We start from the raw sequence: 18,905 nt of genomic DNA, 5'->3' as shown, positions 1-18,905 counted from the left end.
ATAGACATTGTCGCGGATAGTCGATCGTCAGCTGAATTGATTTCTCAAGAGTGTGTCTGCATCTTGACGTTTTGACGCTCCACTTTAAGACCACTTGTTTTTCAATTGGTATCACTGTTATACCAGCGCGAGTAAAAGAAACTTGTGTGTATGAAATTCTTTTGAAACTTCCTCGTTGTCGATTGGTATTGTCGGGCCTTAAACTGTCTTTCAATGAGAGACGTCAGATGGCGATGGTTGTCTTTAACTATAACAACTAAAACCAATAAACCTGAGAGAGAAAATTCTAACTGATCTTTATATTTTTCTTTTCTATTCACTGAAAGATTTTTCACATTTTTTTTTTTTTTTTTCTTATTCGAGACAAAGTAAAAGTATTTCACCTTCTGTTATTGTAATGGACCAACTTTTAAATACTTTCGCTTTTCTTATGTGCAAGTATTTCTTTTTAGTATTTCGGAATTTAGTTTTTTTAAAAAAATTATTATTAATAATTAATTATTAATTATTATTAATAATATAATAATTATAATTAATTATTATTAATAATTATTTTAGTATTATGATAATTATTATTAGTTTATTATTATAAATAATTAATTATAATTAATAATTATGATTAATTATTATTAATTTATTATTATAATTAATTATTATTATTAATAATTATTTTAGTATTATGATAATTATTATTAGTTTATTATTATTATAAATAATTATTATTATTAATAATTATTTTAGTTTGATGATAATTATTATTAATTCTGAATTTAAATAAATTCTAATTTTCTCGCTTTTCATTGTTAGGGAAATAATTGTTTTATTAATAGACCGAAATGTTGGAAAAATATAATTAGTTAGCAAAAAAAAAAAATAGAAAATTAGCATGAAAATCAAGAAAAAGAAGTAAAATAACCCGCATTGTTTGTTGTGCCCTTGATTCGTCCTACGACAAACATTTAGCATTGCATATTTTACAGCCGGTTTTTCAAATAGAATTAATTTTGCATACATAATTAGACTAGTTACCGACACAGACAAAACTTAACTGTAAAATGAAAAATATTCACATTCAAAATCTAATAATTTTTTTTTTAACTTGTTTTAAAAATTCCTTCCAATAAAAGAATTGGTTAATTTTTCGAAGAAAAATCGTTTTTCTTTTCAAAAATTATTTAAATTATTTTTTAATTATTATTATTATTTAAATTATTTTTCAGTCAAGATTTAGTGTTATTTGAAAAGAAATCATGAATTTTGCTTGTGAGGGAAATGTCTCCTTTTTTTTTAAATGTGGAACATAAAGTTGTTCGAGGAAACATGGGTGTCTCTGTCACTTTCGAAAGTGCTGATCTTGCGATACTATTTGATGATAGCCAGCTGATATTTTGCAAGAGAAAAACCAATTGAGAGAGAGAGAGAGAGAGACAGAGGGAAAAAAAGGCACAAAGATCGATAGGTTGCCGATCAAGAGAGTTGGAGGCAGGTGCGCGCAAGTTGATGTTTTTTTTTTCTCTTCTTTTTCTTATGAAAACGTGGCAACACTGTCACTCCTCCTCTTTGGTTATAATCTTAATGACTTTACTATACCAGAACTGAAATCGAGAATCATTTATTTAAATCGTCTTTCCAGCAAAAACGTAAAACAATTCATTATTATTATTCGATAATCCGAAATTCGGATTTCAAATAATTTTTCTATTTAGGATTTTTTTTTTGGAAAAATATATATTTTCCATTAAAATTGAATACGAAAGTTTTTTTTTCGGTAAAATTAATTGGATCGAGTGATTAAAAAAAAAATTAAATTGAAGTCCTCAATTACGATTGTAATAAAATCATTTCACGTATTTTGATTACACGCGACCTTCGCGAATTAATCAGCGTTCCTCGCCAAGCGACAAATAACCTCGACGATTCCAAAATCGACTCTCTTTGGTGGCAGATGGCAATCGTTTTTCGACGGATGTTATCCATATAACCACGATCGTATAAATTTCATTTCATATATATATATATATATATATATATTGGTTCACATTTGTGAAAATGATATACTTGGAGAAATTTACGATTGGTTTATACGGCAGACATTTAATATATAACCTGTCTACCCTTTTTTTTCGTGAATAAATTTTGAAATATTACTTTTTTGTGCATTTTAGATCCTCCCCTTCTTTTTTTTGGTGGGGAGGGAAATATTATTTGGTTGCTTTTTTAATTTGATTTTTTATTATGTATTAACAATTGTCAGGTTTTGACGCAGGATTTACTTAACGAGTTTTCTTACCTTTGAAACTATTCTTTGTACAAGGACAGATAATTTACATATACAAGAGATAAATTTATGTAAAAAAAAAAAAATAATAATCGTATATAGTTTGTGGGTTTTTTTTTATCAGTAAATTGATAGTTATTATTTTTAATATGTGATTTGCGCTGTGGAAAATATTAGGTATCACTTGAAAATTAGAGGAAAAATTTTAAAAAAAAATTTCTCTTGAAAATTTTTGTCACTTTGTTAAAATTACATTTTTTTTATATTTAAAATTACTTTTTTATTTTTTTTTTATATTTATTTATATTTTTTTTACATTTAAAATTACTTTTTTTTTGTTATATTTATTAAAATTTTTATTTTTTTTTTACATTTAAAATTACATTTTTTTTGTTATATTTATTTAAATTTTTATTTTTTTTTTTACATTTAAAATTACATTTTATAATTGACTGGTGCTTAAAAAAAAACTTGATTTTTCGTTTTGTCTTATAAAAGAGAAAAAAAAATTCATATAATGGAAAATTTGCGAAAATCAATATTAATAAATACTTGAAGTTCACATTAACAAAAAACAGTACACATAAGATACTCGGTGGATCAATAAAATCAATGTCTAAAGGCAGATCACAGTGACGTAAGTTGCTAGGATTCTCTAGTTTTTTAATTGTTAATGTCTTTATTCTATTTTTATTGTCAATTTATAGTTTCGATTATAAGTGCTCTTCTCACAACAATATACAATGTATATTTATTTTCTCTCTTTTTTTTCTCTCTCTCTCTCTCTGTCGTTAGAAAAATGAAAATCGAAATTATCTTTTTATCATTTTTGCAATTTCGTTGGAAAAACAATAAATTTTATGCAAAAAGGAAAAATTTTGTTTGAAAATTAAAAATTATTGTCACTGATAATTAATTTAATTAATTATTGTTCTTCTATTTTGAAAATAATATTCTTCAATGAATATATTAATTGTTTCAATTCTCAATAGAAGTCTCAATATTTGTCTTGTTCGTAAAATTCCAATTTCGAATTGTTTCCGGTAAAATTGACTTGTAAAAGAAATTTTAATCAATCGCAGCTTCATCGAATTTCCGCCACGAGAAATGTGTTATTTCCGAAAATGTCTGATTGAAAGTTAAATTCTCATGCAATTGAATTCAAAAGTGAATTATTCGTTTTATTTTTCTATTGTTCAGTAATAATTGTTATAATAGCAATTTTATAATATCTTGCAATTATAATAGAAGAAAATAATAAAAATAATAATAATAATAAATATAGTATTATTATTTAATTATTTATTATAATTGTTATCACAGAAAAATTTTTTTTTTACCTGAAATAGAGAAAATTTTCGTTATTCTATAGAAACATATTGCTGTTTCAGATAAAGATTTTTTTCCGTGATTAATAATAATAAATAATTATATTTTATAAATAATATAAGAGTATAATAATTATTGTTATCTATATTATTATTATTAATTATTATTATACTTTTATATTATAATTGCAAGTTATAATTATAAAATTATTGATTATTATTAATTTTCTGTTTTTCTTTCTTTCTAAATTTTATATTTTTGAAAAAAAAAGATTGATTATTTTTATAAATTGAACGCACAGTAAAAATTTTATTTGGATTTAAATAATCGATTACTTGACTATTATGAAATAAATATTTATTTGTACCAAATAATTAATTATTTGAGTATTAATTAAATGGTATTTATTTCATATACAGAAATTATTGTTGATGCAAATAAAATTTATTTAATTGAATTATTTGATTTCAAAAAATAATTTGGTTCAAGTAAATATTTATTTTAGTCATGTAATCGATTATTTGAAATAAATTTAAAAAAAAAATTTGTTTTTCAATGCAGTAATCAAAAATTTGAATTCATTAAGAGCACTTGATTAATTAACTTTCTTTTTGAGATTACAAAGAGTCAAAAGTGATTTTACTTGGATTGTCTAGACTCGAATGATTGTGAGTCACGATAGTATATATTCAATAGCCAGACTAAGGCCATCAATGCAAACTATGCGCTCTGGTTATGTAAATGACTTTTGCATAAAATTTTCACATTCCTCAACGTTGACCCCAAGAATGACTTTTTTTTTTATTTTTGTCAAAAAAAAAAAAAAAAAAAAAAAAAAAATTATATTCCGAACAATGTTCCGTTTGAATAGAAAACTATTTTTTTAGAATATAAAATATTCATAAAATAAGAACTAAAAATTATATTCTTTTTAGTTTTTTTTTTTTTTTTTTTTTTTTTTTTTCCTCGAGACATTTTGTATTTCTACATGAATGAAAGCGGAAAAGTATATCGTAAAATTCTGATGGACTAAATTTGGAAATGTTCTCTTTTTCGTGTAATTGTTTGGAATTTCTGGAACTCGATTATTAAATTTAGTTTCGCTGAGGATTTATCAAGTCATTAACGTTATCGTCGGTGTCAGTTTAATTTGAAAATGGTGTCAAAGTGCATTGTACTTTTGCACAATGTATTCAGTGGAGTGTTAAAATTTACGCAAAAAGAAAAAAAAAAAGTTGTAATTCCATTAAAGTTATAAATGTTACATCTATTTATTTTTTTTTTTGTTTATTTATTTATTTATTTATCAATTTAATTATTTTATTTTTTGTTTCTTTGTTTTTTATTTATTTTTTGTTTATTTATATTTATTTATTTATCCATTAAATTATTTTATTTTTTGTTTCTTTGTTTTTTATTTATTTTTTGTTTATATACATTTATTTATTTATCAATTAAATTATTTTATTTTTTGTTCCTTTGTTTTTTTATTTATTTTTTATTTATTCATATTTTTGTTTATTAATAGTTTTGTTTATTAATATTTTTCGTTTATTTTCATTCCATAAAACGGAAAATAGAAAAAGACAATAGTAATCAATTATTAAAAAATTAATTTACTAATAGTAAAATATGGTTTTTATTTTTATAAATAGAAATAAAAGAATCGTTTTTCATTTTCATTTACAACACTGGAAATACAGTAATTATTATAATGTTGTCACTATCTTTTGTTCGTTCATAAAAATAAAAATAAAAAAAAAAAAAAAGTTGAGGATTGTTATTTTTATACATTTACAAATGTATTGGAAAAAGTTAATCTATTTATAATATAAGTATACAGAAACGAGATTCATATTTTCTTTATTCTGGATTATTTTCTCATCAGGCAATTTATTAATTTTTCTTGAATTTTCATAATTCGGACTGAAATTCGATAAAATATCGTTATTTTTTTCAGTCTTTTTTTTTATTCTATTCTATTTTTTTAATTTATTTAATTATTTATCATTGTAATTAATTATTCTACAACTGATTTTTTTTTTCTTTAGAGTATTGTTTCTGTTGAAGTAGAATTTTTTTTTGACTGTAACGAATCAGACGTGAAAGGAGATCTTTGTCAGTGAGTTGATGATTCTAACAAAGAGATACATCAAGGATGCACGTGCACTATTTACTTTGGATCGATATGCTGGTACGCCCTTAATATAATGCTTTCATCAAATTGGAAAAAAAAGAGTCTCCATTTGTGTTCGATTGAAAATAGTTTTATAGAAAAACAAACAAAAAATTAAAAAACTATAGTCCTAGGATAATGAATTCTTCAAATTATGCAAAAGGACAATAATAATTTTCTTGTTTTGGATTTAGATTCGATTTTAGTTGTGGAAAATCGTTTTACCTGTATTTTATGGAAAATTTGTGTTGTTGGCATTCGTGTATTTCTCACAGTTGAAAGTTATGAGGTTCTAAACATTTTAACTGACTTATTCAGGTCATATAATTATTTATTTAAATTAGCAAACGTAACAAATATTTAACTCAAGACTTGATTACTTTACTTCGATATATATATATATAAGATATAATGAGTTGGAAAATTATTTTAACAAGAAAATAGGGAAAACAATAATTTTTTCAAATTTTTTTTTCTAATGGAAGACTAAAAATAATCTTTTAATTATTATTCTCTGTTCTTTTAAATAGTTTAATTATATAAAGTGAGAGAAACGTTATCTTTTCTTTTTTTTTATATATATTTTTCAATATTTACATGACCTTAGACTGAAAATTTTTTTTTTATTTACATTTGTTTATCTAATTAGATCAATGATTATTAACGGAATTGTTTGTTTTAATTTTTTTTTTTTTGCTACTTGTTCTAAACTGAATAACAAAAATCGCGTTTTAAATCCTTACTTTTTTTTTCAAGTTTTGAATAATTAAAAAAAATTTTTTTTTTTACTAAAATTCAATGGGATAATTAATTAAAAGAAAATTAAGTTGATTTTTCTGAAAAGTTTTTGCTACCAAAGAAAATGGGTTAAAAGTTCAGCTTTATTGATTTTAATGTTGTCGCCATGAGGGTGAGACGTTAGATTTTTTTTTATTTTTTAAGAAATAGAAAATAAATTTTTTGAATGTAGTATTTAATTATTATTACGAACCTTTGAGGGGGGGAGACAATATTTTTTTTTTTACTGATATTGGGAATTAATTTTCCGTAAAAAAAAATTAATTTTTCCATTGTTGCAAAATAATAATAATAATAATAATAATATAATTGCGAGAATATGTGCTCGTGTTTAGTGTACCATTTTTCATCTATTATTTTCACACTTGTATGGGTCAGCGTACCTTTACAAAATGATTGGTAATTCACGTTACTTTTGCCATAAATTTTTTTTTTTTTTTCTCTTTTTTTTCTGAGAAACTTGATCTATAAACCGCCGAGTCTACTTTTATGATGTAATAAACCTTTATGTCCTTCGCGAGCATTTCACTATAGACTAAAGCATTCGATTAGAGTTGAAATAAGGTATTTATATTGAGGAACAATTTTTTTTTTGTTGATAAAACACAAGAATCGATTTTTATTTATTTATTTTTTTTAAAAATAATCTCCTTTAATTTATATAAAGGGTGATTTTTATATTACGGAATCCCTAAAATTTTTTAAATTTTATTTTTGTTTAAAAAACGAAAAAAAATTTTTTAGGGGGTCCGGAACATAAAAATCACCATAATAAATAATTGTAATATAAAAAATAAAAATAGTCTAAAATATTGTCTATCTCTCTTGTGTCGAATACTCGAATTTCGAAATTCTTAACTTTCTAAAATGATTTTCGATGGAATCGAGGATGGAATTAAAATTTTTTTTTGAAATTGTATTCAAATTTTAGAATAGGAAAATAAAAATATTGAGGGAAATTTATTTATTTATTTATTAAATAATATTATAAAATAAATATTAAATTAATATATTTTTTTTTGTGAGACGAGAATTTTTTTTTTTTATTTTTATTGAAAAGTGTCAGTTTGAATTTAAGAGAAATATTCTATATATATTAATAATAATTTTGTCTAAGAGATGGATATATAGATCTGAGGGCAATTAATGTAATGGGGCCCATCCCGGTGTGTTTTCTCTCCTCCATCTTCCTTCACAGTTATATTTCCCTTTCTGTATATAATATAGTATAACTTATCTCCTCTGCAATATTCTACACTGACTATATGTTAGTAACTATAGCACTATATATCTTCAGCTCACCAACTTGCAACCCATTCGTTGTGCAACAATTCTGCATCTAGGCGCGGTTATACGTCATTTAATTTTCTATTCATCTAATGGTATCCGACTCCCAAGTACGAGGATCGCATAAATACATAATACACGCAATATATATATATATATATATATATATATATATATATATATTGTGTGTGTTTCTTGTCACTGAAATATTTGCTTTTTAATCCTCATTCTTAAATCATATACAATAAACAACTATTGTATAATATTGTTTTCACTGTTTTTCTATTTTTTAATCATTAATTTCAATTATTATATTTTAATAATATTTTTATTAGAAATAATTAATTTTTACAATTTCTGAATTGGAATTTGGCGGAATTTTTTTTTTTTTTTTTTTTTATATAACAAAATTTTTAGCTATACGGAATTTTTATTTTATTATCATTTAATTTCCATGATTTTTTATTTAAGAGAATTTTAATTTGGCTGAATTTTTAATTGATACAATATTTAAGACGATGGAATTTTCATTTTTTGAAAATTACAAATAATAAAAAATCGTTAAAAAGATTTCGGTACAATTTTTTTTTTTGAAATTGATCACAATTATTTGTAATTTTGGATAAATGAAAATTTGGTGTCTTAAAAATTCGTACAAATAAAATTTTGGATAAATTAAAATTCTTTTATAGAAAAAAAAAGTCAAGTAAATAAAATGAGTGTAAAATAAAAATTCTGTAGCTAAAAATTTTGTTTGGTAAAAATTTTTATAGAAAGAAAATATGTCAAATTTGAATTCGAAAATTGAAAAATTGGTTTAATTAAATTAAATTAAATATTAAAAAATAATTATTTCTAATAAAATACTTTGAAATAAAAATTCTGATTAATAATTTTCATGGGAAATTCATGCACCTCTTTTAGTATTAATTATTTTAATATTTTAAATAATTATTTTTTATTATTTGATAAATTTACTTTGAATTGAATAATTAAATTTGTCCATTAACCAAAAATTTAATAAAGCAAAATTTTTCTAATAAAACAATATTCCAATAATAATCCAAGCTCTAAATTTGAAATTAAGGGTTTAGAGTAAATTTCAAGGTTAATTCTAATTCAATCATATCTTTCCCCAAACTCTGTAACATAACACAACCCTCACCCTCCGGCCTTCATGGTCATGAGTTAATCTTCATTACCAACCAGTTTGATGCTTGAGATCACTGAAATCTCATCAGAAAAAATATGAAAAATTCCTGCTATATAAGATTATTTCTCTATATTTTCATTTATTTATTCTTATGATGTCAAATATTGTCTATATATTAACTGTAGAATTATTTTTCAAAAAAAAAAAAAAAAGAAAAAAAAAATTATTGACTCATCATTTCAAAGAAAATTTATAATTTTCGTTTTCGTAGGAGAAAAAAAATGTGTTTATCTCATTCTATTTTGTTTCTGTATGCTAATTCTTTCTAGTTTCGTTGTTTTTTAGTATATTCTTTTATTGGGTTAAATATTATTATATCGTTTTGTTTATTATTTATTAAATATGTTATTACTTAGTTTATAATTTAATGAATATTTTTTAATTTTTTAATAGTATTATAATAATAATAAAAATATAATAATAGAGAAATAATAATAATAATAATAATAATAATAATAATACCTAATAATAATAATGATTAACATTATTATAATTATAATTATAATTATAATTATAGTAGTTATAAAAAAAAATTTATTAAATTATAACCCAAGGGATGATATATTTTAATCGATATTTATTTTTATTTTTTATAACATATAATTACAATACTATTGATTATTATTGCTATTATTATTATTATTATTATTATTATTATTATTATTATTATTATTATTACTATTATTATTATTACTATTAACATTACTATTATTATTGTTATTTTTATTATAATTATAATAGTTATAAAATTTAAAAAAGATATTAATTAAATTATAAATATATGAAATATATCATCACCTAGTTTATAATGTAATAAATATATTTTTTTATTTTTTATAACTATTATAATTACAGTAATAAGAATAATATGTAAGAATAACAACTATAATAATTATTATTATTATTATTTTTTTTTAATTATGATAATAATTATTATTATTTTTTAAATTTAATTTAAAAAAAATTTTTTTTAATAATAATAATAATAATAATAATAATTATTATTATTACGATAAAAAATAAGAAAAATATTTATTAAATATAAACTAAGTGATGACATATTTAATAAATAATAAATAAAACGATAATTATTAGTATTTTATTTTTATGATTTATTATTATTATTATTATTATTATTATTATTTATTATTATTATTATTATTTATAATTGATGGTTACTGATCTAGTTATTGATTTAAAATCATTTTCTGCAGGAATTAAAAAAAAAAACGTTTGCTTTGAATATATCCAAATTAGGAAAGTTTTCAACTATAGTAGAAAGTCTGTGAGAACTAATTTTTAATTAGTCCTAATTAACTTTTTTTTTGTAATTAATGGAAAGGCCGTGATAATTTAATACGTAACAAATACAGTAAGAAAAGGTATTTTCTTTTATATATATATTAAAAAAAAAAAAAAAACAGAAAAAACAATTTTTATTATTAAAACTGACAATGATGTCAATTCTTTTGTATATATAGCTCTCATTAAATCTTATAACGAGAAATACAATTTTGAATTGTAACTAATTGATCATCATTTATGACATAATCCAACTCCTTATATTTGTCTCTTTGTCTCGATTTACTTTTTCTATATACTTTTGTCTGTCTCTTTCTTCTCTTAACTCATAACTCATAGTCAATACGAATATATATCACCTCCCTAAGACACCCGGTATATAGCTGATATCTATTCGCGCTCAACGCTATATATATATATATATATATATATATATATATATATAAAACCAATACATGTAAAATTTATTCACAAGATATTATAATCACGTATATATATATATTTTTTTTTTACAACCATACGTGCGGAACATTTTTCAATGTGTGGATAATATATACATATATATATATATATATTTACGCATGTATATATAAATTTCTCGTACACTTACAAAAGACCAACATACAATCTGGTTGTTTTGCACGTATCGCTAAGATCCAGTAACGAAGCTCGCTGTGCTCGCGTGTGTCCCTGTCGCCGGCATTCTGTTCAGTTAGCACGAGGCCCGCGATCGAGCAGCACCGATCTACGATCTTTCGTCGAGCATAAATATATATATATATATATATATATATATATGTATATAGATATATATATATATATTTTTTTCTTGTTCGTTAATTCATTAATTATGAATGTCTCGTAAACAATTTGAGGCAAATAATTGTTATCATTTTATCAATTATTTTCAAATTATTTTTCACATATGTCAGCCAGTGATTGTCAGCTGTTGCTAATCGCGAAGCGCTCATTACGAGCTCAAATCGTGTGTGCAAATTATTTACATAATTTTTGAAGATTTACAACGGTAAAAAAAATTTGTTCTTTTTTGAAAATTTTATTTATAATTGTATATATTTTTTAATTCTATATTTATTTATTAATTGAATATATGTAATTAAATATATATTTATAATTTATATTTATAATATATTTTTATAATATATATTTATAATTACACCCAGAGAAATGTTATATTTGTGTCAGAGCCAAATAAATATTTATTTGATTCAAATAAATTTTTATTTGGCGTAAATAAAAAAAAATTTATTTACGCCAAATAGACTATTAGGCTGTGAGACAAATATAGGTTTATTTAACTCAAATATATTATATTTGGTTCAAATATAACATTTCTCTGGGTATATATATATATTTATAATATATATTTATAATATATATTTATAATTATATTTATAGTTATATTTATAATTATATTTATAGTTATATTTATAATTATGTTTATAATTATGATTATAATTAAATATTTGTGATTAAATATACAATTAAAAATATATATAATTTTGTGAAATTTAGTGAAATATATATTATATACGTGTGACATATATGAAGTGGCGTGTTATATTGAAAATGACATCCGACAAATTATATCGCTCTTTGTACTGGATTTTTGCTCCTTCTCGATAGCTTAACGATTGTTTCCTGTAAAATTAAGGGGGTAAAGTGAGATGAAGCGAGGGATATTGTGCTATAAATAATTATATATATATATATATAGTGGGTTTTTGTACCAAGTGTTAAGAGAGTGAGTTTTGCACGTGCGCACCGGTAATCAAGTGACTCCATAATTCTAATATTTTATGATTGATCTTTAGGAGAAAATAGAATTTCAATAATTATAAAAATCTGGTATTTTTGGAAAATTCTCTTCAGATTTTATTTTTATTATATATATTTTAATATATTTATTTAGAATAAATATTTATATATAAATTATAATTTATAATTTTTATTATTATAATTATAATATTTATACTTATAATATTTATAATTAATTTATTTATAATTATATTTATAATAAAAATAGTTTATATAAATATTTATTTATATTAAATATATTTAATATTCGTTTTGGAAATAAATTTTTTTCGATTTAATATTTCTTCTGTAGAAATATTAATTTTTCATGATTGGTTCGCTTTTCTTCATTTGAAATTTGTGTCATTGAGTTTCGACATTTTGAGTATTTTCGAATTTCATATACTCATTCTGTCAATCATAACGTTTAAATTCGTCAAGGTTGAACTCAAATTTTAATTAAAAATTTATTTAGATGAAAAAACAAATTTAAAAAATGTTTGAATTTTTTTTTTTGCGTTTAATTTGTTAAACAATAATAATTTTTTTTTTTTTTTTTATTATTTTTCAATTGGATAAATTTTCATGACAGGAAGAATAAAATTCTTTCACTTCTGCATTTATATTTATGATACTTTTGTTGACAAGAGAGAAATCGAAATTCTAAACTTATCTGTTATGTACAAATTCAAAAGTACTGATTAGGAAATATTTCTCTCTCTGATTCACTTCCTCGGATGACGCGCTATATGTACGTTTTAAAGGATAAACACACTATCTCTATTGTAGACACATTTTATTTATTATTATTATTTATTTTTCCCCCTCTATTTTCAATTATTATTTCTTTATTTTAATTTTTAACTTGCAAAATTTTATTTATGCGAATAAATTTTTGAATATAGTGAAAAAAAAAAAATTTTTATTTGATTCAAATAATTGGTTACTTGACTAAAATAAATATTTACTTGAATCAAATAATTTTTGTAACGGCAAATAATTGAATTAGGTAAATTGTATATTTGAGGCAATAATTTTTGTACTTAAAATAAATACTTTTTTATTTAATCAAATAATAATTATTTGATACAATATTTATTTGATGCAAGTATATATTTATTTGATACAAATAAATATTTATTTATAACCGATTATTTGAATCAAATAATTTTTTTTTTTTCAATACAGTGAACAAGAATTTAAACATGATTCGTGTCTAAAAGAAATTTTAATAATATATAGAAACTTGAATCGATTCGTTTTTAAAATAGAGAATTTTTCTCTCGAACCATTGCATAATTATTATGGACGTGAGATAGAAAAGTAGGTCTGTACCTCATAAGGACTTAATACAGCCTTGTTTCTTCATAAATATTGATTTCGTGTTTATGAGCTCTTAATTTATAGAATAGACTTTTTTCTCTACATATATATTAAAAGTGCATTTGTTCTTATTGTTGAAAAAACAATTAACTTTTTTTTATATATATATATAAAAGATAAATATTTGTCTATAAAAATGTTAGTTTCCACCTGCCTTTACATAAATTATGAATTCTATTTTTAATAGTCTCATTCAAATTCTATTTATACGCAATCATCAAATAGTGAAATATCTTTATTTAATTCTTTTTTTTTTCGATACGTTCAATACTTTTTTTTCGTGGGAAAAGTTCTTTTGATATTAGAATTTATTTTCAAAATTATTTTTATATTTTATTTTTCAAAATATTTTTATTTTATTTTTATTAAATTTTATTTTCATTTATATTTTATTTGAAAAATATTACAAGTATTTTATATTATTTGTATAAATATTTAGTTAATTTTAAAAAAAATTTTAATTCAGGATAAATTTGTGTTTAACAATTTTTTTTTCTTCTCAAGAACTGTTTGATTGCAATTGGCGTGTTAAAATTTAATGAATTAATTAGACGCATTAAATTCGTGTTGCATGCGATTAAAATTACAAGGAAAAAGTATTATATCATTAAAAAGTATATATATATATATATATATGTAGAGAAAGAGAATATTAAATAAGAATAGAGATCTGTTTCTCATTCTCCACTCCCATTACGCTGACTCGTTACGTGCCTTCGGCACAAATGCGAGAAGGAAAATCACGCTAATTCGTTTACGCTAACGACATTATAAGGAGTCAGCACGTCATCATTTAAGTAACTCTTGTGGTTTTAAAATGCACAGTTCACTTTTCGGTAAACTTTCAATCTCGATTTTTCAAAAATTAGGAAAAAAAATACATAATCGATTCATGAGTCATTTTTCGTTAATTATATACTGATTCATAGATTTTTTTTCCATTATGGTTTTCTTTCTTCGTTGACAGTAGTTTTTTTCCTCTTGACAATTTTTTATTTTATTTTTCATTTATTTATTTATTTTATTTTTTTTACATATTCTTGTAAGGTATTTTTCTCTCCCCCCCCCTTTATTTTATATTCTAAATAATTAATGTGAATTTTATATTATCGGCGAATAAAATTTGCTATATAGGCGAGAGAGAGAGAGAGAGAGAGAGAGAGAGAGAGAGAGAGAGAGAGAGAGAGAGAGAGAGAGAGAGAGAGAGCTTTTCTTAGAGGCAAAAGAGGTTGGGGCAAATAACAACTAAAGCGCGTGCCTTTGACTCGTGCGATGTTAATGCACTGGGTTCCTATACAACGGGTGTGTATTTGAGAAAATAAATTTTGTTGATTTTCAAATAAATGTAGTCAGAAAAAAATTTAGAAACTTTTTTTTTTTAATACACTCAGAGAAATGGCATATATATATATATATATATATATATATATATATATATATATATATATATATATATATTTGTCTCCGAGCCTACTATAATTTATTTGTTGCAACTATATTTTATTTCATTTAAATAAAAAATTTTATTTGTGCCAAAGAAAAATTTATTTCTGACAAATAAATTTTTTTTACTAACGACAAATAAAAGTTTTTTACTTATGACAAATAAAATTTTTACTTTTAACAAAAATAAAATTTTTACTTATGAATAAAATTTTTACTTACGCCAAAGAAAATTTTCAACTTTTAACAAAAATAAAATTTTTACTTACGAATAAAATTTTTACTTACGCCAAATAAATAAGTTACTTGTCTCTGGGATAAATATACGTTTATTTAATTCAAATATATTTTATTTGGTTCAAATAAAACATTTCGCTGGATGTACTAAAAATATATTTGAATTTAAAAAAATATATTTTATGAAACTTATTTTATCTTTTGCAAAATATTCTTGACCCAATTGTTTTTCAATTTTCTATATTTTATCAGTTGTCTTGTTTATCGTTATAGGGGTTTTTTTTTTTTTTTTTTTTTTTTTAATAATTTTCTAAAGTCATTGAGCTTTTGCGCTCTTTTCTCTTGTCGATTAACAAATATCGGTATTTTTCTCGAGATTAGAGATAATTATTTTAATCTTAATTGGATTGAAATAAGAATTTATTATTATTATTATTATTATTATTATTATAAAGAATAGAAAAATATATGTATTTTTTAATATTAAATTTGTTTTTGCCAATTATTAATTTTCAAAAAATATAAGGTAAAATTGTCTATTAATAGTATTTTATTTTAAAAAATACCTAAAACGGAATGTTGCGACTTTATTATCAAGATACAAATAAAATTTCCTATTAGTTTGCTTTTTTAAAATTAAAAATGATTCTATTTGTTCTCGTGACGTTATATAGATAAGGATAAATTTGTTGTACATATTTAAAGATTCGTTTCTAGAAAAAAATATATTATTTATTTAGAAAGTTAGGTTTGTTATACCTAACTTAAAAATAATAATAAAATTAGGTAAAAATTATATACTTTTTAATTTAAAAAAAATTAATTGACAATTTTTTTTTAAATCGACAAAAATTATGGTTAAAATTTTTTTTTTTCGCCGACTTGAAAATATATATATATATATATATATATATATATATATTGGAGAAGTCTTGAAAGCATCGCACACACGAAGGAGACACGCACCACCGAGCTCAAGGAGATCCACTCGTACAGGCATACACAATCTTGTTTAAAATGAACACGTTGTTTCACATATCAAGTCGCTCGATTGTGTGTAATGCTTTCAGGACACCTACCAGGCATTTATATATTTACTTTCCTCACTTGGTAAACTTGTCCTCTTAGTGGACAAGTTAAAACACAAAATTTTTTTGATTAATACTAAAAATTGTTTCGTTTCTGATTTTTTTTTACTGTTTTATCGAAAGTTTTTAAAAATAATTTTTTTTTTGTTTATTAAATTAGAAATTGGAAAAAAAAAATTATTAGTAATTAGAATCAGAGAAATTTTTTATTTGAAACAAATATATAATTATATTTGAGTTAAATAAATGTATATTTGTCTCAGAGCCTGATAACTATTTTATTTGGCGTAAATAAAATTTTTTATTTGATTTAAATAACATTTATTTGTGAGAAATAAATTTTTATTTATGCCAAATAAATATTTTTTGTTAGAAATAAATTTTTATTTGTTGCAAATAAATATTTTTTGTTTCAAATAAATTTTTATTTATTGCAAATAAATTAAATTTAATTTAAATAAAAATTTATTTTTTACAAATAAATTTTATTTAATTTAAATAAAAAATTATCTCTTACAAATAAATTTTATTTGATTTAAATAAAAATTTATCTGTTACAAAAATATTTATTTGCAACAAATAAAAATTTATTTGTCTGAGAGCCTAATAATTTTTTTTCATTTGGCGGAAATAAAAATTTATTTGCGACAAATAAATATTTATTTGATACCAGATAAAAATTTATTTGGCTCTGAGACAAATATATTTTCCACTGGGTGTAATAAATTATAATTATTATAATTTTATTATTTATTATTATATAATTTTACTTAAAAAATAATATAATATAGTAATCATAATTATAGTAAATTACAATAAATTCGAATATTTTGTGAACACGATAAAAAAAAAGGTAAAATTATGCTTAGAGGCTTAGTTAGATATTCTCATTTTAATAATATTTCCTCTTATTCCAAGAATAGTTTTACTCTCATTTGTGAAACAAAGTTGAGGTTCGTAAAAATGATTATAGAAAGCGTAAAGATGAACTTTAAAAGCAAAAAAGAAGAAAAAAAAAAAAATTATCCTTAATTGTGACGATAAACTGGTAGATCGATCCCTCGGAAAAGTGTAAACTATTATATACTCTATATACCTCTTGGTGTACGAAAGTTAACGACCGGATCGCGATCCACACTTCCGCTCTATAAAACTTGCGACCTATTACGTTGGTAGCAGTTCTAGTGCATGGCGTATAAGTGTTCTGCGGTGAGAAAAAATAAAAAGAAGCTTTTTCAGCTCTCAGCTTATCATCCAAGATAGCTCTCTTGTATAGATCACGATGCATTTCATCCGTATACCTTCTTACATAAATATTCAGTTGAATTCCGATTTCTTTTCCTCTTTTAAAAAAATAATTTTTTTTTTATTTGCGATATTTTTATTTAATTTTTTGTTTCCTGGATAATTATTATATTTGATACACTGAAACATATTTATTTGATTCAAATAATTGGTTACTTGACTATTATCAAATAAATATTTACTTATATCAAATAAATATTTACTTTTATCAAATAATTATTAATTGAGTCAATTAAATGGTATTTTTCTGTATTTTAAACAAATACGACTCAAATAATAATTATTTGATACAAGTAAATATTTAATTGGTACAAGTGAATATTTATTTGATAATAGTCAAGTAAAATAATTTATATTGTACAACACTGAATCTTTTCAAAATTTGACAAAATTAATTTCATTTAGTTTTATTCGTTAAAAGCAATTTTTTAGTTTGAGGTTATGTTAGTGATTTAAGAATAATTTCATTGATTTTAGACATATTTAATTTATAAATTTTCTGTTACGCTGTGTGAGTTTTTAAAAATTGAATTTTAATTTTTTTTTGTCCTTTTTTTTTAATTATCGAGCTTGTATGCAAATAAGAGATAAACACTGCAACCGGATTTTATGCCTTGAACCGGGAACTACGGTTGGATAGGTCACAAAACGTAGTCACGTGAATTAATTGTCCCAGGGTAGATGTGAATTTCCGCCGTAAGAGAGAATATTGGTCTCAATGCGAACGAATTAAGAATGCATTTTAAAAATTGAGAAATTTGTGAAAAAAATTCTATTTTTCATATACATTATGAGAGTTGTGTAATATCACAAAAGGTTAAAACTAAAATATATTAGAAATAATATTGTATTAGGGGTTTTATATGCAATCGTCCTCCAGAAACAATTTAACTAAATTATGAAATATAATGATAGTAAATCGAGAATAATTTCCATTTGACATTGTTGTTACAGCATAAAAATTATAATAGGAGAGTCGCATTTTTCATCATTGCAAAATTTCATTCAATTTTCCAATCGAATTTAATTTTTGCGTATTCTAATTTCATTTCACTTTTCAAAGGTAAAATTAAATTCCTTCGATTTCTTTTTTTCAATATCTAAAATTTACTTTTGAATTTCAATCACAGTGATTTTTTTTAAAATAGATTTATATTTTTCAATTAATTTTCTCTTTTGGAAAATTGTGTACTGCGTTGATTGTATTATTAGCCAGTGGAAATATTTTTAAACTTATTAAAACTTACT

General features: G+C 21.9%; 1 protein-coding gene across 3 annotated transcripts in view; it reads left to right on the top strand.

The window, feature by feature from the left end:
- Window positions 1-18,905, top strand: part of LOC127281834 (serine/threonine-protein kinase MARK2-like) — a 76,076-nt gene that overhangs the window by 3,512 nt on the left and 53,659 nt on the right. For 2 of the 3 annotated variants that reach the window (XM_051305788.1, XM_051305787.1), the window contains exon 1: window positions 11,114-11,410. The exons of the other annotated variant lie outside the window; for it this stretch is intronic. The gene's annotated coding sequence lies outside the window, so the exon portion shown is untranslated. Of the gene's footprint in view, window positions 1-11,113; window positions 11,411-18,905 lie in introns of those variants that run through there. 3 annotated transcript variants of the gene reach the window in all.

Source organism: Leptopilina boulardi, unplaced genomic scaffold, assembly GCF_019393585.1.
Source record: "Leptopilina boulardi isolate dan_hultmark-lab unplaced genomic scaffold, ZJU_Lbou_2.1 LbouV2_278, whole genome shotgun sequence".
Taxonomy (NCBI): Eukaryota; Metazoa; Arthropoda; class Insecta; order Hymenoptera; family Figitidae; genus Leptopilina; species Leptopilina boulardi.
Note: the sequence above shows the minus strand (reverse complement) of the source record. Positions and strands in the feature narration are given on the sequence as shown.